The 9,365-nt window shown below is 50.8% G+C and overlaps 1 long non-coding RNA gene across 1 annotated transcript; it reads left to right on the top strand.

Moving 5' to 3' along the window:
* Positions 1-7,168: 7,168 nt before the first annotated feature.
* LOC108490757 lies at positions 7,169-9,365 on the top strand. Its single transcript, XR_001872417.2, has 2 exons — positions 7,169-7,643; positions 9,059-9,365. It is a non-coding gene; the product is annotated as an uncharacterized LOC108490757 (long non-coding RNA).

The raw sequence follows: 9,365 nt of genomic DNA, 5'->3' as shown, positions 1-9,365 counted from the left end.
AAGGAAGGAAGGAAATGAGGGAAGGAGAAAGGAAGGAAGGAAATGAGGGAAGGAGAAAGGAAGGGAATGGGGGAGGGAGGAAGGAAGGAAATGGGGGAAGGAGGGAGGAAGGAAGGAAATGGGGGAAGTAGGGAGGAAGGATGGAAGGAAGGAAGGAAGGAAGGAAGGAAATGTTCTGCTCAGCACCACGTCTGTCTGTCCAGTCTTAACCTCTCGTGCTCTTTTCCCCCTGCGGCTCAGGCGCCCTGGGGGGAAGGAGGGAGGAAGGAAGGAAATGGGGGAAGGAGGGAGGAAGGAAGGATGGAAGGAAGGAAGGAAGGAAATAAATGTTCTGCCCAGCACCACGTCTGTCCAATCTTAACCTCTCGGTGCTCTTTTCCCCCTGCGTCTCAGGCGCCCTGGCGCTGAGGTCTTGCAGGATGAATCAGGCCCAGTTTTCAATTACATCCATCCACGTTTGCACTTTGTAAGCCCCACCAAGCAGGTGTCATATCCAAGAAATATCAGAGTTGTGGGTCTTTGCAGCCCTGCCATCTCATCCTTGCAGGATGAATCAGGCCCAGTTTTCAATTACATCCATCCACGTTTGCACTCTGTAAGCCCCACCAAGCAGGTGTCATATCTTGGGTCTTTGCAGCCCTGCCATCTCATCCTGTCGTGACCCCTCCACCATCACCTCTGACTTTCTAACTCAAGGCTTTTACCATTGGTAGTTCCTTTGCTTTCCCCTCCATCTCCTTTAAACCGCCTTCATCATTTGGTACCCACCACTATAACAGAATCTGGAATATACTCAGTAAACCCTTGAAATCCTTCAATGATAGGAAAGACAAAGCGAACTGTAACTTTCAGCCCTACCCACAAACCTCCTGGAAGGGAGGTGTTCATTGTGGATTATGGTCTACAAAAAACAAAACAAAACAAAAACTCTTGAACAACATTTGAAGAGCTTCCCGGGTGTTGAACCCTGGAGATGCTGGTTGAAAGCTGGAGGTGCCTGGCTTATGAGCTCCTGCAGGGGGAGAGAAGTTCCACATGCCCTACCTTGAGGGGGGCTTCTCCAATCTGATGCTCATCTACCTATTATATGTCTATTGATAAACCAAATAGGCTAGGAGTATGGCTAGTGGCAGGGCACTTAGCAGGCATGCGCAAGGCCCTGGGTTCCATCCTCAGCACAGCACAAAATAAAAAATTTAAATTCAGAACAAGAGAAATAAAGTTTCACTTTTAAAGAAAGCAGTAAGGGTGTTTCTATGGCTTACTGTGAGCCATCCAAGCAAATTACCAAACCGGAAGTGGAGGTTGAAACCTCAGTTTACCGGGGCTGTTCAGGAGCTCGGGTCACAATCTACTACTTGTTACAGGACACCCAGCCCATGGTCCTTTGCTGGAGAATTGCTTTATGCGGAAAGCACATGTATACACACGCATCTGGTCACAGACATGATCTGAGAGATCGGAAATCTTTTTTCCCTTACACCTATCCATACACCCAGAGAGTAGGAAACTTCCTCTTGTTTGCTCACCGCCCCACATACTTTGGTCTGTACATCCTTCAAAGAGCCCCTTGTGGTTGACGGGGGTGGGGCTCTGCTCCCCTGAGGCTCTGAGCCTCTCTAGGACATGGACAGGCTTTCTGTCTCTCTGTGCAGTCACCAGCAGCTCAGAGCCATCCCCCAGAAAGATCCACAGTTGTGGGCTTCTTGGTTTTAAAGGGGAAAGCAAAGCATATGTCCCAGCAATTTTCCCTTTATTGTTGAGGTGGGGCACAGGTTCTCCAGGGTAACTAGGGGCAGGCCAGCTTTCATAGTGCCTCAGGTTCCTCAGCCTGGCAACAATGACCTTATTCAACTTTGGGCCTTGCCAGCCTGTAAAATATGCCCCCAGCTGCAGGGAGTAGGCTGGCAGAAAACCAGAGTGGAACAGGGCTGAGAGGCAGGTAAGACTTCACCTGGAGGTTGGACAGCTCTAGAAAGACTTGGAAAGACGCCTCAGGCAGGTTCTAATCCCTGAAGTCAAGACACCAGACAATAACCACTCCAAGCACAGCCTCCCTCTTCTGTATACATCAGTCACTGTCTAACTAGAAAGTGGGTAAAACAAAAGCCACTTGCAGAGGCTAACGCCAGGTAGGAAGCTAAGCACCCCTGTGCTGTCTTCACTCTCTTTGGGGTAGATAAGATCATTCTCATTTCCCAGATAAGGAAACCAGGACTCAGAGAGAGTGCTGCTTAGAAAGTGCACAGTCTTAATTTCTGAGTGATTTCAGTGGGGACCTTAGCCCAGCTCAGCTCCGACTGGCCCAAAGCCTAGGTTTTTCCCTCTACAGGATGCTATGCTTACAAAACCCTGCACAGGACAAGAAATTCTCCTGGGGGCTCAAGCGGCTCCGACACCAAAGCAGCAACAGGTGTCCCTGTTCAGCTGTGACCTTGTGTCTCCTGCCCTCACGCTGGGACTTGCACCATGGATGTTCCTGCTTCTCAGATTCCATGCCTCTCCTGAGTCTCCAGCTTGAAGATGGCAGATGGTGGGACGTCTCAGCCTGCACAGACACAGGAGCCAAGACCTCACAGGGAATCTGTACATCCTGTGGTCGGTTCTGCCGCCCCAGAGTCCAAACATCAGAGTTTCTGTGCTAAGCAGCCAGTAGACCCGAAACAGGTCAGGAAACACTGTCACAGGGCAGACTGCATTCTCAACCTTGCCAAGTGTTCAAGGGTATTTAAAGGGAAAAGTTCTACACGGATGTGGTTTGACCTAGGCACAGTCCTGGCCTTTACTGTAAAAAAATTTTTTTCCTAAAATAACCGTGGTTAGAGGATGGTGCCCACTCAAAACACAATGCTCGGTCCTTCCACTCAGTATTTGTTACACCAATCCCCAATGGCTCCTCATCGCCTACAGAATAAATCCAAATCCTTGGGCAGGCACATCAGGCCCCCAAGGTCCAGCACCTCCACCCCTCTCTCGCTCTATCATTTTTCTTGGTGCTTCCTGTATTTGTTTCAAGCCTACTCCCCACATCCTTCAACTGTATCATCACCATCTCACCTCCAGCCTTCAACTCAGGAGTTCCTTCAACCTGATGCCCTCTCTCTTGCCCTCAGATCTGCCCCCCTCAGCCCAAGTACTCAAGAGCTCTGATGCTGTTCCTTGAACTCCACATAAAGTCAATTCTTATGGCTGGGCATCTCTGGCTCACTAAACTGAATTAGTGGAAAGAAACTTTCTCATTCATCTCCATAGCCCTGGCACATACATTTATTGGTTTAATAAAGTTTATTTTGAATTATGTGCCTGCTGTACAAAGAGACTATGTTAGGAGATACAAAAAGGAGCAAGGCCTCCAGGTGTGGTGGCACACGCCCCCAGTTCTAGCTACTCAGGAAGTGAAGAATAGCAAGACCACTTGAGTTCAGGAGTTCGAGGCCAGCCTGCACAACATAAACTCATGTCAGTGGGGGAGGGGGGTTTCAAAGACCAAAGTGGAGGGACTGACAGCAATCTGTTCAAGAGCTCAAATGCAAGACAGACTAGAAGCTGGGCTTGGCGAATCATACACCTGTAATCCCAGCACTTGAGAGGTGGAAGCAACAGGATAAGAAGTTCAGGGCCAACCTTGGCTACATAGTGAGTCCAAGCTAGGCTGGGCTGCTTGAGACCCTGTTTCATAAAGAAAACAAAAAAAGCAGAACCAAAGAAAACGAATGTAAAATAGTGTCACCTTGCCACAAAGGAGTTAATGTATTAGCATTCGGGGGGCGGGGGGAGAGAGAGAGAGAGGGAGAGAGAGAGAGAGAGAGAGAGAGAGAGAGAGAGAGAGAGAGATCTTGGCAGAGAAACCTTCCAGGAAGAGGCAGCATCAAGGCTAAAACGAAAAGATTTCAGCTGGTGGATTGGATGTTGAGAAAGCAAGATTATGTGATGAAGCAATACGGAGACCACAAGCTACACAGCGTTTTAGCCTTCAGTGCCAGGCTGAGGCATTTAGGTGTGTGTTTCTGTTTGGTTTTTTTGGTGGTCAGTAGGTCACTGGAGTTTCTGGAGAATGGGAGAGATAGGGCTCGAAAGCAGGATGGTTGATAGGCTGTGGGAAGAAGGGTACCTTGTTTGGTGATCCTGTGCAGTGCACATGTATAGGACACATGCAGGGCATTTACAGCTGCAACCACATCTGTCCAGAGCATAGGCCTTCCTGACACAACCCTCCGCCGGCCCCACAGCCCTCTGAACACTCCCTGCCAGCCCGCCTCTTTTCACCTTGTCCATAGTTGCAAAGCTGATGGCTTTCCTGAGTTGCAGGGCCCAAGATGCAGGCGACCTCATCCGTCTCTGTCCTTAACACACCAGGGAGTGCTGTGTACGTGCCAAAGTAGAGGTTCCTCTCTCCAGGAAGAGAGTGGCACCTGCCCTGACAAATTGCTTTGTGTCGCAGCCCTCTCCCCTAGTCCCCAATCCATCCATCCCTCTGAAGGTGGGTGTGAAACCAGAAGACTCCTCCCCTCCCTGGCTGTTTGGCCTTTATGGCAGCACCTCCTGGGATCCTATCACCTTCCTCCCCCCTCTCCTCTGCTCTCTGCTTGCCTAGGCCAGCCCTCCATGGTGCCTCTGTTTCCTTTTGGGGCTTGGACTTTCCATCCTTATCTGTGGCAGTCATTCTGACTTGATCCCTGAGAGACTCCATCTCAGGGATGCCATTGCTGCCCAGCCACTTCTCACTGCTGGGGAGAAGGAGCAGCTGTGTCCTTTGCTCTCCACTTTCCTCAGGGCTTCCTGTCCCACCGACAGTTCCCAGGTAAGAACTGTTAGCGCAAGTGACTTCAAACTGAAGGCCCCCAAATCAGTCCTGCAGAAGGAGTCCCAAGGTTCCTCCAGTCTTCAGGGTGGGCGCCCCTAGCAAAAAATGTCCTTTCTCTAGTCATGGCCCCTGCGAGCTGTTGTGACAATCTTCTCTTCTGGTACTCTGATTGGCGAGGACAGTGATGGACATGGCAATCACTACTACTACTACTTTGTCATGGGCCCCTGGGTAGCCCTGTCCCATTCTCCCCACAGCCTCCTCACTGTCCACTGCAAACACTGAGGGCTCTCCTTCTAGTTAGAACACCAGGAAAGCACCTTCATTTTCACAGCTGCTCGGCAGTGAGAGCCAAACTGTGACCACCGTTTTGAGATCGAAAAAGGCTGGCCTTGGGGTTGAGGGAAACACCCAAGGGAGTGTCCTATGCACAGACACAGGAGTCCGGGTCTGTCATCCTCTTACCCCGACAGAAGTTTCAAAACAAGGTCCAAGATTCCCACTGGGGGAGGTAGGGTGTTAACTTTGTTAACAGAAATGATTTCACAGGGATTTAGTGTGTGTGTGTGTGTGTGTGTGTGTGTGTGTGTGTGTGTGTGTCTGGGAGACAGGACCCAGGGCCTTTTGATGCTAGGCAAGTGGTCTCTTAATAAGCTGCACCTCTACCCTTGAAAGATTTCTGATAACAGGAATCCATGGCGCTTTGAATCCTGCACAGATGTTTTAAACCTTTCCTAACAAATGGAAAATTACATTCCAAGCCTTACTTCAAAGAAACAAGGGTACTTTGTTGAGAAATTCCAGGCAGATTGGCCCCAGTTATAAGGGTGAATACAGTCATTTCCTGGAGCTGAAGGGGAAGGGACAAGGTCTGACTGCTAGGCCGCTGGCAGCCTGTGGGCCCTTCACTTCCTCTAAACTGTTTACACAACACTCTTGGGGCCACATCTCAGAAAGCAGGTTCTGGCTGGACTGAGACTACCCTGTTCCTGAGCCTGGTCAGAGGTCTCCTGCCCTAAAAACAGTCAGAGGCACTCTGGCTGTACTGTGAGTCTTGGGATTCTGCTGAGAGGCCAAGGGAAACTTCTGGTACCTACTGCAGAGACCTCAGGCTGTGGTGGGCCACAGAAAATCTCCTTCTGCAGCCACAGGAGTCTCCCCGAGTCCGAGTCCTTGATTTGTACGTGGCTCACGAAGGACTTCCCGTCTATTCTTATTTATTTTCAGTTTGCATAGAGATGAGGTCTCAGTACCCCAGGCTGGCCTTGAACTCACTGGGTAGCCAAGAATGACCTTGAACTTAAAAAAAAAAATTATTTTTATTTTATGTGTATGAGTGTATTGCCTGAATGTATCTAAGTGCACCTGTGTTGTGTGCAATGCCCACGGAGGTCAGAAGAAGTCGGATTATCTTGGAACTGGAGTTATAGATAGTTGTTAGCCACCTAACAACTGTTTATGTGGGTGCGGGACTCGAACCCAGGTCCTCTGCTAGAGCAGCCAATGTTCTTAACCACTGAGCCATCTCTCCAGCCCCCAATCTTGAACTTTTGATCTTCCTGGAGTACTGGGATTACAGGTGTATATCACCAAGCCTGGTTTATATGGTTCTGGGGGTGGAATACAGGGTTTGTGCATGCTAGGCAAGCACACTACAAACTGGGATACAGTGACAGTGGCCCATCCTTGCTCTCAAAGAATTTTCACCCTAACCTGGAGAACGCCCAAAAGCAGAATACAAATTTTATCATTTTCCTGGCACACCACACAAGCACAGAATATTTACCTGCCTGGTCACACAGCTGGGAAGAGCCACATGCATTTCAAACTCTACTGGCTCTCATTTGCCTATGCCACTCTGCCCAGACATTCCTCCCCACAGCCAGGGAAGACCGGAAGAAAGTAGTTTGCTGCCCTTTGCTCCCTAGATATCCAGGGGCAAAGGTGATCAGGCCTGCATGAACCGTGTGTGTGTGTGTGTGTGTGTGTGTGTGTGTGTGTGCGCGCAGGGCCAAGTTTGGCCTTTGGTAGTAAGCGTGCAGTGGCAGGCCACCTCCAAGTGCAATTGAAGGGAGTTCATACCCCAGTTTTAGTCATAGGAGAGGCAGAAGCCTCAGAAAGGATGTTATTCATTCAGTGGGACCCAGAGAAGGGCAGGGAAGTGCTCCTGGGCCCCCTTAGAGTTTCAGTGGTGAAGACTAAGGGACCAGACTCTCCAGCTCAGTCCTGAGCTTTCTCAACAAGCCTGGGCTTTCCCTCGGCTTTGGGGTGTGGCTCTGCAGCCAGTCTCTGACTCCTGGGTTTTTCCACTGCGCCAGGCCTCTGGCAGCAGCCTTTACATGGGGTGGGGTGAGGGGAAGGTAGCAACTGGGCAGTGTGGACTAGCTCTACCCGAGGCCACACCCAGCCATTAAAGCTGCAGGACTGACTGGCAGAGCCCACCTCAGCCACAGCCGCCAGCCCCAGATGCCTCAGCCCTCAGGCTGTTCAGACCTAACCGAGCTTGCTCTTCAGCACGCAAATCCTTCCTCCGCCTTTCCGAAGGCGGGATGCTTGCTAAGTGCAGACGGGTCCAGGCTGTGCCAGCATCTCCATGGAAACTAGGGCCACAGCTCCCCGCCTGGATCCACAGCTTGCATACTGGAAGGGCTCCCTTGCCGACCCCAAGAAAGTTGGTTGTGGCAGCGGCCCCACACACCCACCACCAGCGGTGGCAGCACTTATGGAGGCTGCTCAGCCCTGAGACTTCAGACCCTGTTGGGAGTTGTTTGGGGAAGGCTAGGAACTGCCTTCTTTGGAGCTGGCGGGGATGATTTCTCTTGTGTTTAAACCTTTTCAGGTCAGTGGGTGAAAGTTAAAATTCCACAGTGGTGGTTGGCTTTAGACTTTGCTCACTGGAACTGGGTGTTGGGGTTGCCGGGGTCAGACTGCAATCCTGTGTTTTCTACCTCCATTCCATAAAGTGGTCTCTGGTTAGAGAAGACCCCAGATTCTCAGTTAGGGGCATGCTTAACCGTGTGGACTTAAAAGACGAGAGAGAGACAGAGAGAGAGTCAGAGAACATCAGTCTGTGTCCCGGTCAGTTCTTCAAAGAGGTGGGGGTGAAAGTGGGAAAGAGAGAGAGAGAGAGAGAGAGGAGAGAGAGAGAGAGACAGAGAAGGGGGGTGGGAGTCAGAGAACATCAGTCTGTGTCCCGTCAGTTCTTCAAAGAGGTGGGGGTGAAAGTGGGAAAACAAACCTGGAAGTTCTGCGGATTCCTCTAGGTCCTCAGGCCCATAACCCCGTCTTCCAACCTTTGTGGGGGACGGGCCTGAGCTGCTTTCCACCCCGGAACTCTGGGACCAGACAATGCAGTGCCTCCCCTGATCCCAGGGCCTTTCTGCCTCCCTCCCTCCCCGGGTCCCTCAGAGGCCGTGGGGTCTTTGTTCCGAGTGTTCTTTGGGCTTCTGTGATGCAGAATCCAGATTAGAGATTTGAGTAGAAGACAGCAGGGAGGAGGATTTAGGTCCTCGGGCAGTGAATTGACATAATAAAGGGGAGGGAGTTCTCAGAGGAGCTGGGGGAGGTGGCATTGGAGTGCGAAATTAGAAGACCAGCCTCAACTTCAGGGACTGAGACCAGAAGGGATCTTAGGAATGGGGGCTCCCCACTAACACTCTGTAGAAGGAAGGGTTAACCACAGACTTAAGCTGTTTGGAAATTACTCTTATTTATTTACACATTGTTTTGAGACAAGGTCTTGAGTGGCTGATATTCCTGTCTCCACCTTCCCATGTAAGAAGGTAGGGTTAGACTCTAGCAGCTGCTTTGGAACAGCTCACAGGATGCTGCTGGCAAGCTCCTGCCGGCACACCTCGGACGGGATTTCCCACCTGGGATGTGCAATACCATCAAAGGGTATTGATGTTAAGGTATTGGCGCCAGCATTATCTGGCTCCCCACCAGCTTCCCAGCCTCCGGCTGGCAAACCCTGAATCCTCAGAGAGCCTGACTTCAGGCTTGCTGTGAACCTCCCCCTCCTCAAAAGGTGTAAGAAGAGGCCCCCCCTCTGTCATGTGGGCTCTGATTCTCTTCAGAGACCCCACTATGCTGTCTGTCTGTGGTGCTGGGGCCTGAACCCTCCTTGGAGCTCCTGCTATGATGTTGTCCCTTTGTTTGTCTACCCATGAAGTTAATAACTCTTCTAATAAACTCGTCAGCCTGACAAGTGACTGAATGAACTGACCATTTTCCCACCCTGCCTCCCCACTCCAGGAGTGAGCTACATCTATCACAACACATGGCCCCTAGCAAAAGACATCTGGTTCCTTACGACCTTGCAGAAGATCCCTGGTTCCCCTATTAGAACTTCTCGTCTCTCCTTCCCAGATCCCAGGAAGGACTTTAACACCAAGAAGACACTACCCACCTTCTGGGATTCTGGGGAGGCATGATCCCCTTTCTGGGATTTTCTGGGCCCATGTATAAATCCAGACCTCCCTCGACCCCAGCACGCAACCGCCATTCCCGTGGGAAGGTTGTATGTCCCTCAGAGCTAATAAAGGTATCTGCATCTGTTAAA

The sequence above is a fragment of the Nannospalax galili genome, unplaced genomic scaffold, assembly GCF_000622305.1.
Source record: "Nannospalax galili isolate Female #2095 unplaced genomic scaffold, S.galili_v1.0 scaffold615, whole genome shotgun sequence".
NCBI classification, from domain to species: domain Eukaryota; kingdom Metazoa; phylum Chordata; class Mammalia; order Rodentia; family Spalacidae; genus Nannospalax; species Nannospalax galili.
This window is presented reverse-complemented; position numbering and strand designations above follow the sequence as displayed.